At 45.2% G+C, this 12,650-nt stretch overlaps 2 pseudogenes; both read left to right on the top strand.

The window, feature by feature from the left end:
- The first annotated feature begins 3,129 nt into the window (after positions 1-3,129).
- LOC102854193 lies at positions 3,130-5,499 on the top strand (annotated as a pseudogene).
- Positions 5,500-6,614: 1,115 nt separating this feature from the next.
- Positions 6,615-7,599, top strand: LOC102853788 (annotated as a pseudogene).
- Positions 7,600-12,650: the final 5,051 nt, after the last annotated feature.

The raw sequence follows: 12,650 nt of genomic DNA, 5'->3' as shown, positions 1-12,650 counted from the left end.
AAACCCTCCAATGTGTTTTTAGAGGTAGTAAATTGTAAAAAGTAATCAAATCAACAGGAAAATGAATGCCTTTAAGTTGTGGTGTTTGAGAAGAGTACTGGATATCCCATGGACTGCCAAAAGGACAAATAAATATGTCCTGAACAAAGTGTAGCCAGAGTGTTTTTTTGGAGACAAAGATGTTATTTATTTGGGGCATGTTGCTAGGAGGAGCAATTTCTTAAGTAGGGACATCATGGTTGGAAAGGTGGAGGGTTGGCAAAAGAGAGGAAGAAAGACTCAAAACCAGGTGGACTGACAGTGACTGCTGCAATGGACTCTAGTATGTCAGGAAGTGTGAGTATGGCATAGGATAGGACAAAGTTCAGATCTGCTCTTCTTAGAGTCGCTATGGGTAATACTTGACTTGACAGGCACTTAACAACTACAACTAAAAAGTTGCATGGGAGATTGCCCATTTTTCTCTTTTAGAGCAGCTCATGGATTAGAACAGCTAGCCTTTGGGATGTCATCTCAACTCCTTACAACTAAGCTACCATAGATCAGAAAAATGGCTTGAGTTAGAATCAATAGAAGACTGGTTCTCAGATTGTGGTTCCCAAACAAGCATCAACATCATTCCCTGGGAATTTTATGTAAATACAAATTCACATACTGAGTCATAAATTTTTAGGGTAAGACTCCTATAACTGAATTTTAACAAGCCCTCCTGGAAATTATAACTAAAAATCACATGTGAAAGGTTCTCCAATAGACCATGGTAGTGAGATGTGAGAGTTTAAGAGCCGATTGGTAGAAACACACAGGAGTTGAAATTAATCCTCTCATGCCTCCATAATGAAAAGTACACAAATGGCTATAAGAAACAGTGTTATTATTGGGGTGTGTGTGTGTGTGTGTGTGTTTCTCTTTAGAGGCTACAAGTTAAGTCTCAGACAAGTAAATTCCTTTTGTAGATTTCCCTTCTAGTTTCTGGTCTCTGCCAATGATCCTTGGAGTCCTTAGTTGTAGGCAGACTATCACATGGTGTCTGTCTTCCCCCTGGATGTGTGTCAATCTCTATGTTGCTCTTTTAAAAAAGTATTTCTTTTTTATTTGAATGAAAATTTACAAATCATATGTATTTTAGTCTAATAGTTCATACACATTTTATTGTATAACACTAATTACAAGTGATTAATGTAATTAATTTGTACAATGTCTAATCAAATTCTATTATATTCCTTCACTCAATCTGTTTTTTCAATTATTGATTTTTTTTACTCTTCTCTCCCTTTTCATTCCTCGAAGATTTTTTCCCATCTGTGTGTGTAATTTTCCCTAGCTTTTTACATTAGTAGTCTTATACCATAATTATCTCTTTATGACTGGTGTCAACCAGCATAATTTGTTTTAGTTTTACCCAAATACTGAGTGCAGTATCTCATAAATTCTTGATAATTTTCCAGTGGCTTATAATACCTTATTGTGTGACCATAATTTATTAGCCACTCATCTATTGATGGACATATGGGATGTTTTCATCTCTTTGCTGTTCTAAATACCACAAAACAACATGAGTATGTGCATGGCAGCCCGTGTCACAATTTTTATTTCTCTGAGAAATACACCTGGATCAAGTGATGTTTCTATTTTCAACTCTTTAAGGAAATGTCAAACTGCTTTCCATAGTGGTTACAGTATTTTATATCCCCACTCATAGTGCAAGAAACTTCCCATATCTTTCCACCATTACCAACATTTGTTGTCTGCTATCTTATTGAATTTTTGCTGAAGTGACATATTAGCTCATCATTGTTTTGATTTGTATCTCTTTCATAGCTAATTATTTTGAGCATTTCTTCATGTGTTTTTTGGTCATTCAAATATCTTCTATGGTGAAGTGTTTTTTAATGTTTTTGGTCCATTTTGAGAGTGAGTTACTTGACTTTTTCTTGTTGAGATATTGGAGTTTTCTGTAAATCTTAGTTAATATAAGTCTCTTGTAAGATGTCATTACCAATATTTTCTTCCCAATCTATAGGTTTCTCTGTTTACTGTTTTGGAGAAGTCTTTAAATGCACATAAGGATTTAATTTTTTAGGACAAACTTCTAGTTTATACTCTGTTGATTGTACATTTCTAGTTATATTTGATAGTCTATTTTTGCTATGTTCACCTCACATTTTTTCTCTGATGATCTTGATAGGTTTAGGGAGCTCTGGTTGCCCAGTGGCAAAAAGTTACATCGCCAACTCAAACTCCAATTTATTAATAAATAATTTCAAAAAAATTAAGTAGATGAGTGGGGAAGTGGTGTCAGTAAGGGAAGATCAACAAGGATGCAATATTTCCCAAAAGACTGTGACTCACTCTTTCAAGAAATCCTTGTAAGGTAAAAAAGGCCACAGAGAACAAAATGAAGTAAAACAAAGGAATTTATTATCAGCTCTCGGACAAAGTTTTGCAGCCCCTGGCTGGAGGGAGGCATTGGGGATGGGGAGTTGCACACAGAAAAGCCACAACAAAGGTTTTATGTGCAGGAGGTGGGAGGTGAATTGATCTATTTGGTGGTCAGCTCTTGCTATTCATTGTTCAGCTTTCTCTATGGAGGACACTAATTGGATGCCCTCTACCCATTCTCATGTAAGGAGCTACTTAAGACCTTTCGGCAGGTTGTGTCATAGTTGACATTTAGGTAGGATGTGGCTGGTGGTCGTGCTTTCTCCTGATTGACTGTAGCCATCTTGCACCAGGCTGATTCGCAAGAGGTGCATCAGCGTGGAATGCTGCTCAGCTTCCAGCATCTGATTTACTGCAACATGGGAGATCTCTTGAATTCAGTTCTACAAAAACTTAAAAAAACAAGGAACAAACATTATTGCTGAACACACTATTAAGAGAGGGCCAAGAATTGGGGTCAGACAAATAAAGAGTTGAGTTTGCCACCTTCCTAGTTGTGAGCTGCCTAGGTTTCCCCTGTTTCTTAAATTATCTCTGAGTTTGTGTAAGTTATTTAGATTTTCTTATACTGCCCCACTTCCATTAATATACTAACAACATTGTTCGTTAAGAAAACAAAACAAGCTGTTTTGACGTAGATCTGCTCACTGACCCGGAGGTGGACTGGCAGCCCTGAGCATCGCAGTCATGCCGGCTGAACCCGTGCAGGCGGCGGTCCCGCCGCCTCCGCCCATGGCCACCGAGCCCAAACAGCCAACAGAAGATGAAGCATCTTCAAAGGAAGATTCTGCCCCCTCCAGACCGGTGGTGGGAATTATTTATCCTCCTCCAGAAGTCAGGAACATTGTTGACAAGACTGCCTGCTTTGTGGCCAGAAATGGGCCTGAATTTGAAGCTAGGATACGACAAAATGAGATCAACAACCCCAAATTCAACTTTCTGAACCCTAATGACCATGCATACTACCGCCACAAGGTCAGCGAGTTCAAGGAGGGGAAGGCGCAGGAGCCCTCGGCTGCAATCCCCAAGGTCATTCAGCAGCAGCAGCAAACCACCCAACAGCAGCTGCCTCAGAAGGTCCAAGCCCAGGTGATCCAAGAGACTATCGTGCCCAAAGAGCCCCCTCCTGAGTTTGAGTTCATCGCAGATCCCCCTCTCCATCTCCGCCTTCGACCTGGATGTGGTGAAGCTGACGGCTCAGTTTGTGGCGCGGAATGGACTCCAGTTTCTGACACAGCTAATGCAAAAAGAGCAGCGCAACTACCAGTTTGACTTTCTTCGCCTGCAGCACAGTCTCTTCAACTACTTCACAAAGCTGGTGGAACACTATACCAAGATCTTAATTCCACCAAAAGGCTTACTCACAAAGCTCAAGAAAGAAGCTGAAAATCCCCGAGAAGTTCTGGACCAGGTGTGCTACCGAGTGGAGTGGGCCAAGTTCCAGGAGCGTGAGAGGAAGAAGGAGGAGGAGGAGAAAGAGAAGGAGCGAGTAGCCTATGCCCAGATCGACTGGCATGATTTTGTGGTAGTGGAAACCGTGGACTTCCAGCCTAATGAGCAAGGGAACTTCCCCCTCCTACCACTCCTGAGGAGCTGGGAGCCCGGATCCTCATTCAGGAGCGCTACGAGAAGTTTGGGGAGAGTGAGGAGGTCGAGATGGAGGTCGAGTCCGATGAGGAGGATGAGAAACAGGAGAAGACAGAGGAGCCTCCATCCCAGCTTGACCAGAACACTCAAGTGCAGGACATGGATGAGGGTTCAGACGATGAAGAAGAAGGGCAGAAAGTGCCTCCACCCCCAGAGACACCCATGCCTCCACCTCTTCCCCCAACTCCGGACCATAATCGCAAGGATTATGACCCCAAAGCTTCCTAACCGCTGCCTCCAGCCCCTGCTCCAGATGAGTATCTCGTGTCCCCGATTACTGGGGAGAAAATCCCTGCCAACAAAATGCAGGAGCACATGCGGATTGGGTTGCTGGGCCCCCGTTGGCTAGAGCAGCGGGATCGCTCCATCCGAGAGCAGAGCGACGATGAGGTGTATGCGCCAGGCCTGGACATTGAGAGCAGCTTGAAACAGTTAGCTGAGCGGCGTACTGATATCTTTGGTGTGGAAGAAACAGCCATTGGTAAGAAAATTGGTGAAGAGGAGATCCAGAAGCCGGAGGAAAAGGTGACTTGGGATGGCCACTCAGGCAGCATGGCCCGAACCCAGCATGCTGCCCAGGCCAACATCACCCTCCAGGAGCAAATTGAAGCCATCCACAAAGCCAAGGGCCTGGTTCCAGAAGATGACACCAAAGAGAATATCGGCCCCAGCAAGCCCAATGAAATTCCCCAGCAGCCACTGCCTCCATCCTCAGCCCCCAACATCCCCAGCTCAGCCCCACCCATCGCCTCTGTGTCCCAGCCGCCTGCGATGCCACCTCCTGTCCGCACCACAGTGGTATCCGCAATGCCTGTCATGCCCAGGCCCCCAGTGGCATCTGTGTTGCGCTTGCCCCCAGGCTCAGTGATCGGCCCCATGCCACCCATCATCCATGCACCCAGGATCAACGTGGTGCCCATGCCTCCCTTGGCTCCTCCTATCATGACGCCCTGTCCACCCCTCATGATTGTGCCAACAGCCTTTGTGCCTGCTCCACCTGTGGCACCTGTCCCAGCTCCGGCCCCAATGCCCCCTGTCCACCCTCCACCTCCCATGGAGCATGAGCCTACCTCTAAGAAGCTGAAGACGGAAGACAGCCTCATGCCTGAGGAGGAGTTTCTGTGCAGAAATAAGGGTCCAGTGTCCATCAAAGTCCAGGTGCCCAACATGCAGGATAAGACCGAATGGAAGCTGAATGGCTAGGTGCTGGTCTTCACCCTCCCACTCACAGACCAGGTCTCTGTCATCAAGGTGAAGATTCATGAAGCCACAGGAATGCCTGCAGGGAAACAGAAGCTGCAGTATGAGGGCATTTTCATCAAGGACTGCAATTCACTGGCGTACTACAACATGGCTAATGGCGCCATTATCCACCTGGCCCTTAAGGAGAGAGGTGGGAGGAAGAAATAAGAGAGAGCCCTGCTGACCGGTCCAGCCATTCCCATTTACCTCTCCTGTCCCCTACTCTGTCCCTAACCTGCAAGGTCCCTTTGGGACCTTAGGCCTTGCCTGCATATCTGTTTCCTCTTTCTTTGTGTGAAAGCCTAGGTTGATCCTCTGAATTCATTCTGGTCACTACTTCCGCCTTGGTAAGCATAGCAGGACTTTCTAAACTACTACCCCTCCCAGTGCTTTATAACATCCTGTTGCGTCAGTCTTGAGTGAATGAGATTTATTTCTTCAAGTTTTCCCGGGGATGACCATGGAATTGGTGGCACGGGGCTGGTGGAATATGGCTGTCACCATCATTGATTTTCCTGTAGACTGTCAATAAACCTCAGACTCTTCTTGTGAAGAAAAAAAAAAAAGAAAAGAAAACAAAACAAAACAGATGCCACCTTTATCAGCTGTGAGCAAGTCTAAAGCTGTTCTGTAATATTACAGAGGCCAGAGAGTTGATAGAGGCTTCTATAGCTGTTTGTATTTGCTGTTCTAAATTTGCTGAAGTTACTAGGGAATGTACTAGGCCACCACTGCCTACACCTACTGTGACAAAAGAGGATGTTAAGGAAAGACCTACTAGGATGGGAAGAAAGATTACCCATCTGGACCAGTGTGGGTGAGGAGAGTTAAGAGCAGTAAGCCCTTCCTGTGTATCCACCATGAGTTGAGGCACTACCATGGCTAGGACACAGGGGAATGGGAATGAAGTGTTAATTTGTCTGTAAAGAGTTGAATTGCACCAAAAGAATCCTCTAGGAGGGGTGTACATAGTTCCAGACACGGCAGTAGTGGCATTACAGTTCGCTGAAGGGGAGAAAGAGATAGAAAAATGAGAGTAATTAGTATTTATCTTAGGTTGGAACAGAGGGTGTAGGGTTTCCTGGAGTATGAGTTAAACTGAGATTGAAGGCCAAGGTAAGAGGAACTACTAGAAGTGGAGAGCAATCCAGGAAGGTGCAAAGATAGCAGTCAGAAACGTCTCCAAGTACCAGAGGTGCAGCTGCAGAGTCAGGATTTTGCCTCCTTGCGCCGCGAAGCCCGTCCGACGTGCATTCCCGGTACCTTCCTCATCCAAATTCTGTATGGCTACTCTCAAGCATCAGCTGATTAAAAATCTTCTTAAGGAAGATAAGACCCCCCCAGAATAAGATTACAGTTGTTGGGGTTGGTGCTGTTGGCATGGCCTGTGCTATCAGTATTTTAATGAAGGACTTGGCGGATGAACTTGCACTTGTTGGAAGACAAATTAAAGGGAGAGATGATGGATCTCCAACATGACAGCCTTTTCCTTAGAACACCAAAAATTGTGTCTGGCAAAGACTACAACATAACTGCTAATTCCAAGCTGGTTATTATCACAGCGGGAGCACATCAGCAGGAGGGGGAAAGCCATCTCAATTTGGTCCAGCGTAATGCGAACATCTTTAAAGTCATCATTCCTAATGTTGTAAAGTACAGCCCAAACTGCAAGCTGCTTGTTGTTTCTAATCCAGTGAATATCCTCACCTATACGGCTTGGAAGATCAGTGGCTTTCCCAAAGACCGTGTTAAAGGCAGTGGATGCAATCTGGATTTAGCGAGGTTCCGTTACCTAATGGGAGAGAGGCTGGGAGTTCATGCATTGAGCTGTCATGGCTGGATCCTTGGGGAGACTCTAGGGTGCCTGTATGGAGTGGAGTGAATGTGGCTGGTGTCTCTCTGAAAAATCTGCATCCTGAATTAGGTACTGATTCAGATAAGGAACAGTGGAAAGAGATTCACAAACAGGTGGTTGACAGTGCCTATGAGGTGATCAAACTGAAAGGCTATACCTCCTTGGCCATTGGACTGTCTGTGGCAGATCTGGCAGAAAGTATAATGAAGAATCTTAGGCGGGTACATCCAATTTCCACTATGATTAAGGGCCTTTATGGAATTAAAGATGATGTCTTCTTTAGTGTTCCTTGCATCTTGGGGCAGAATGGAATCTCAGACGTCGTGAAGGTGACGCTGACTCCTGAGGAAGAGGCCCGTTTGAAGAAGAGTGCAGATACACTTTGGGGAATCCAAAAAGAGCTGCAGTTTTAAAGTCTTCTGTTGTACCATTTCACTGTCTAGGCTACAAAGGGATTTTCGGTGGGGTTGTGCATGTTGCACTTTTTATCCAGTCTGTGATTAAAGCAGTAAAAAACAGCATAGGAAAAACACCCATTTCCTAAAGGTAGACATAGGAAGGGTCCATAAAACCCTACAACTATGTTCTGGTGGTCATACTTACCTTGGGTAGTTCTAAACTGGATAGTATAATAGAATTCCACCACGTCTCAGACACCACTGCCAATGTTGCACATGCTGCAGCTGCCTTTCAAACTAGAATGTTTACTGTGTTAAATAACTTTGGCTTAGTACAAGCTATTTTTTTTAGTCACATTCTATGCTCTAATGTACAAATTGAATATTGCATGTCTTGTACATTATTGTGCTAAAGGATCTTATTTTGTGTACTATATTTATCAGAGTAATGTATGATGCAACTCTGATAATGTCAAGTAAAATGTAAAGATCTACATATAAGCATTCCAACAGTATCATACCAACTGAAATATCAAATAAACCATAAACAGTGAAAAAAAAAAGTCTCCAACTTCAGTCTGATTAAGTAGCCAGGCTCCCTGGCGAATTAGAGGCAACCAGGAAAAGAGATGTATTGGATGAGAAGGTAAAACGGAATTTAAAGATGATCTTGTTGTTGAATGGTGTTTGATAAAAGAGCTAAATGTTTAGTTTGTGGGACAAAGCGCGTGTAGACCTGGAAAATTTTTAATGAAGCGGCTGAGTATGGATCGTATGGGTCAGTGTATTATAACATACTTTGGCATTAATACTTTTAGCCCATCAGCTGTTCCGTGGGTCAAAAATAGGAAAAGTGCAGTTTTTGTATGTTCTGCGTGGAAGAGGACTGTCATTCTTTTTTTTTTCTGCTGTCCGCAAGCTTGGGTATGTTGAAATAGGATATAGTATGGATTCTACAACTCCTCCCTGTAGGTTTCCAGTTCCTTCTTGTAATAGTTGTGTATTTAGTCATAAAGAAAGCATTAGCTCTGCTTAATACATTATCCAGCCAGTTTTTGGATGTAAAGGACTTGAGATTAGAATAAGGTAAAAGAATATGTACTGCTGATTGGCAGCCTTTAAGGAAGCAGTTGGCTGAGCCCAATTTATGGGTGTAGGTATTAGATCCTTCGGCAAAAATTTGTTTGATATAGAATCTCTATACAAAGGTTTGAGCTTTAATTGGAGAAACTAAGTGAAGGATTAGGAAGAGGTACAGGAGGAAGGGAAGAGAAAGGGGAGTGTATTCATTTGGAAGGCATAACCTGGTGAGGCGTAGATGGGTAGGGCCAGTTGACTCGAACATCCAAGTGGCTTGAGTTTTTTGATGGTGCAGGAGCTAGTTTGATGTGTTAGGCATGAAACTAGCATGGATGGCCAAAAAGCTTGAGGCTGTGGGGTGGTTAATATTACAATATGAGGGCCAGACCAGCAAGGGTGCAGGGGGTCTGGGTGTAGGTTGTTGTTTTTTTTTAAATTGGGAAAGACATATTGGGGGTACAAGGAGGTGAGGGTTGGGGGCAGAAAGGTGAGGATTGACAGGGATGCAGTTGCAGAGCTGCACAGTTTGGTCAGTGGGAGGAGCAGGTGAAGGAAATTATGAGGATACAGTGGGAACCAGATGCTACAGAGGAATGACAAGCATTTTCCAATGGTAATTAAACCAACTGTCTTATTGATTTGGGAACTGGATGCCGGCTCTCTGGCTTCTTCATGCTGAACAGGGGCATAGATGTAAAGGGGAGAAGGGAGGACGCTTTATCACCTTACTTGGGTTAAAGCTGCTTGCCTTCTTGTTCTGTAAGAAGATATTTTCCTGTCGTTTGCTCCCCTCTGGACTGCAAAGTGTTTTCCAAGGTGGGTACAGTGGGAATGGCTGGTTGAGCCCAGAGGCTCCATCCTCCTTTGCTTCCTTAGCTGCAAGTTGTGTTTCCTTTTTGTCACTGGCACTGGGTTCAGGGTCATTGGCACTGGGTTCAGGGTCAATTCTGGAGTAAAACTCATTGTTAAGGTTACCTATAGGAAAGGGAGCAAACCTAGAGAGAACAAACTTGTAAGTTACAAATAGAAGGGCTTTGAGGGTGTTGCTTTCAGGTTTACTGGAGGGAGGGTGGCAGAAGGTGGCCTAGATAACATTCCCTGGATAACCTAGGCATTCTTTTGTTTGTTTGTTTGTTTGTTTGTTTGTTTGTTTCCTTCCCCACCCCAGGGTCAGATGGCACAATCTGGGGACTGAGGAGCTCACCCTGAGGGCTGCGATGGCTCACCCTGAGCCGAGGGCCAAAGACAGCCCACCCTGGCCAGAGGGCCACAACGGCTCACCCCTAGCCAGCGGCCGAGGGCAGCCCGTCCCAAGCAGGGCAGCATCCCCCAGGAGCTGGCTGGTATACTCCCACTCCGATTGCCCCTACCCCAGTCTGGTCCCCTCGCCTGACTGAGGACTATGTGGTCAGGGATAGTGTCTCCAATTCCAGCACCACCACTTCTGCTCCCCCCCCCCATAAGTGGTCATACTATATTTTGAAGTAGGTGTCACTGCCCTCCCCCTTTATATATGGTAAAGGGAACCTGAGAATTGTGAACAGACTCCCCCCAGGTCTGACCATCTTTTGGCAGAAGCATTCAACAGAACAAAATATGTGGTGCATTTAGGAAGTCGGTCCTCTTGTGCGTGCTGCCACTGTTAAGTGTCATCAGACTCACAGTGACTTTCAGCAATCCATTGTATAGATGATTGTCTTCTCTGGCCTGTCCAAGGAAACCCAAACCTGCAGATGGCGGGGCACGCATCCCATCTCCCACCTCCCACGCAGGCAGCCAGCAGGGGTGCCCCCCCAGCGTGGGCTTCCGGCAGGCGCGCGGCCCCTCTCATGCAGGCGGCTGGTGGGCTCCTGCTTCCCCTGCCGTTGCCATCCTGGCTCCAAGAATTCTCTCCAGAACAAGTCCACCTTGCGGCAGTGTGGCAGCTTCACTGCACCAGTCTTGAGGAGGGCCTGTGCCCAGAATCCATCCTGGGTGAGGGAATCCATTGGTTCCAGCTGTGGAAGCTTCGTGGAGCTGCAGCAGCAGTGTGGGTCAGTGCTGTGCGGGCTCTGCAGGAGGGGGTTGGGAGCTGCGAGACTCACCCATTCCTCCTTGGGAATCCTTGAATTCCTGTTGTTGAGCCTTGATCTTCACTGAGGGCCAGTCATCAACTGTTTAACTGTTCAGTTATCAATAAACTGAAGTCTGTAGAAGGCCAGAGTGGCCCTGCTTTAAGTGGTTCGCTGCTCCCGCAGCTCACCACACTGTCTCTGCCTCTGCCACCATCTTGGCTCTCCTGGGTGTAGGCTTTTAAGAAGAATGGAGTCACCTGGATGAAGGAAGTAATGTTTATTGGAGGTAGATGTGGGGGGTGGGAGGGAGGAGGCTGACAGAAGGATTCTATCAGCATGTTCCCTAAGAATGTGTTGTAACAGATATAGGTAAGGTAATAGGAATCCAATGGAGGAGGCTCGTGTGGAAAATTATGTGTGAGGAAAAACGGATGCCTGTAAAGCAGTTTAAACGGGCTGAATCCAGAGGGAGAGAATAGAGTGACACATAACCTATTTAAAGTCAGTGGGAGTAGAGTAGGTCAGGAGAGTTTTACCTCGAGAGTGAGTTTGATGAGATGGGTGACTGAGGATGATAAGGTAGGTGCAGCTTCCAGGTGATGTTCGTGGTTGTTGATACCTGCTGAACAACTTGAGAGATGAAAGCAGGCCCATTGTTTGACTGATTGTCGATAGGTAGGTCAAAATGGGGGTATAATTTGTTCTATCAGAGTGGAAACCACTACTGCCACTGTCTCATGTGCTGTAGGAAATGCTATGATACAGCCTTGAAAAGGTGTCCACTAGAGTTAGGAGGTAGCACCACTTTTTGTGTCTTGGCATGTGAGTGAAATCAACTTGCCAGATTAATCTTGGCAAAACTCCTCTCATTTGGTGTGTAGGAAACTTGGGGTACATGCCTTCTTAGGGTGAGACTTTAGAGCAAATAGAGCATTGAGAGTGAATTTGGTGCTTTTTTTTTCTGCCAAAGAGGGGTGAAGAACAAAGGATACACAAAGTGAAAAAGGACCTTGGGCCCAATGTGGAGTTAGTTATGGATATCGGTGATCATCTCAGTAGACTGAAGATCAGGTAGAACAATTTTTTCTCCCAGGAAGATCCAACCTTGAGGTGTGATATGTCCCCTTTTTGCTTTCTAGCTGTCAACTTCTGCATAAGAATAGGTAAAGCTAATTTCAGCAATGAGGAAAAGGACAGGAGCAGATGAGATGCAGGTGAGGTTGTGGGTGACTGTATCTGCTCTGGCATTTCCTTGAGACACAGGATTCTGAGCAGACTGGTGTCCTTTACAATGTACAATGGCAACTTCTGAAGGTAAAAGGAGAGCTTTTAGCAGCATAGAGATAAGGGTAGCATCAACAACAGGTGAACCTTGGGTGGTAAGGAACTCCTGTTCTTTTCATAATACAGCACGGCAGTGAGCAATAAGGAAGTCATATTTGGAGTCAGTATAGATGGTGACTCATTTCTCTCTATCTAAAATTAAGGCTCTAGTGAGAGCGACCTATTCAGCCTTCTGTGAAGAAATACAATCTGGCAGGCAGTCAGCCTCTAATGTGTTTTGACTAGTGACTACTGCATAGGTTGCTCTGCAGTGGCCATCAGGGCCCAGGGCTGAACTACTGTCAACAAACAGAGTAAGATCAGGGTCGGATAGATCTGGGTAAAGATAAATAGATCTGGTAAAATCTGGGTAAAGACAGATCATCTAGCACTTCTGAACAGGAGTGTGTGACGAGAGGAAGGTTGGAAGGAAGAAGGGAGGCTGGATTAAGTGATGGTGACACTTGGAGAGTAATGGAGGGGTTTTCAATAAAAAGGAGGTGAAAGTCTTGTAACCATGATGGACCAAGGAGAGTTAAAGCTTTGTGTGTGAAAAGGTCTGTAGAATGATGTAGAGACTAAACAGTGATAGGCTGTGAAAGCATAAGT

Source organism: Elephantulus edwardii, unplaced genomic scaffold (genome assembly GCF_000299155.1).
Source record: "Elephantulus edwardii isolate Elephantulus edwardi_28Jun2011 unplaced genomic scaffold, EleEdw1.0 scaffold00172, whole genome shotgun sequence".
Taxonomy (NCBI): domain Eukaryota; kingdom Metazoa; phylum Chordata; class Mammalia; order Macroscelidea; family Macroscelididae; genus Elephantulus; species Elephantulus edwardii.
The sequence above is the reverse complement of the archived record's forward strand: the minus strand, read 5'-3'. Positions and strand labels throughout refer to the sequence as shown.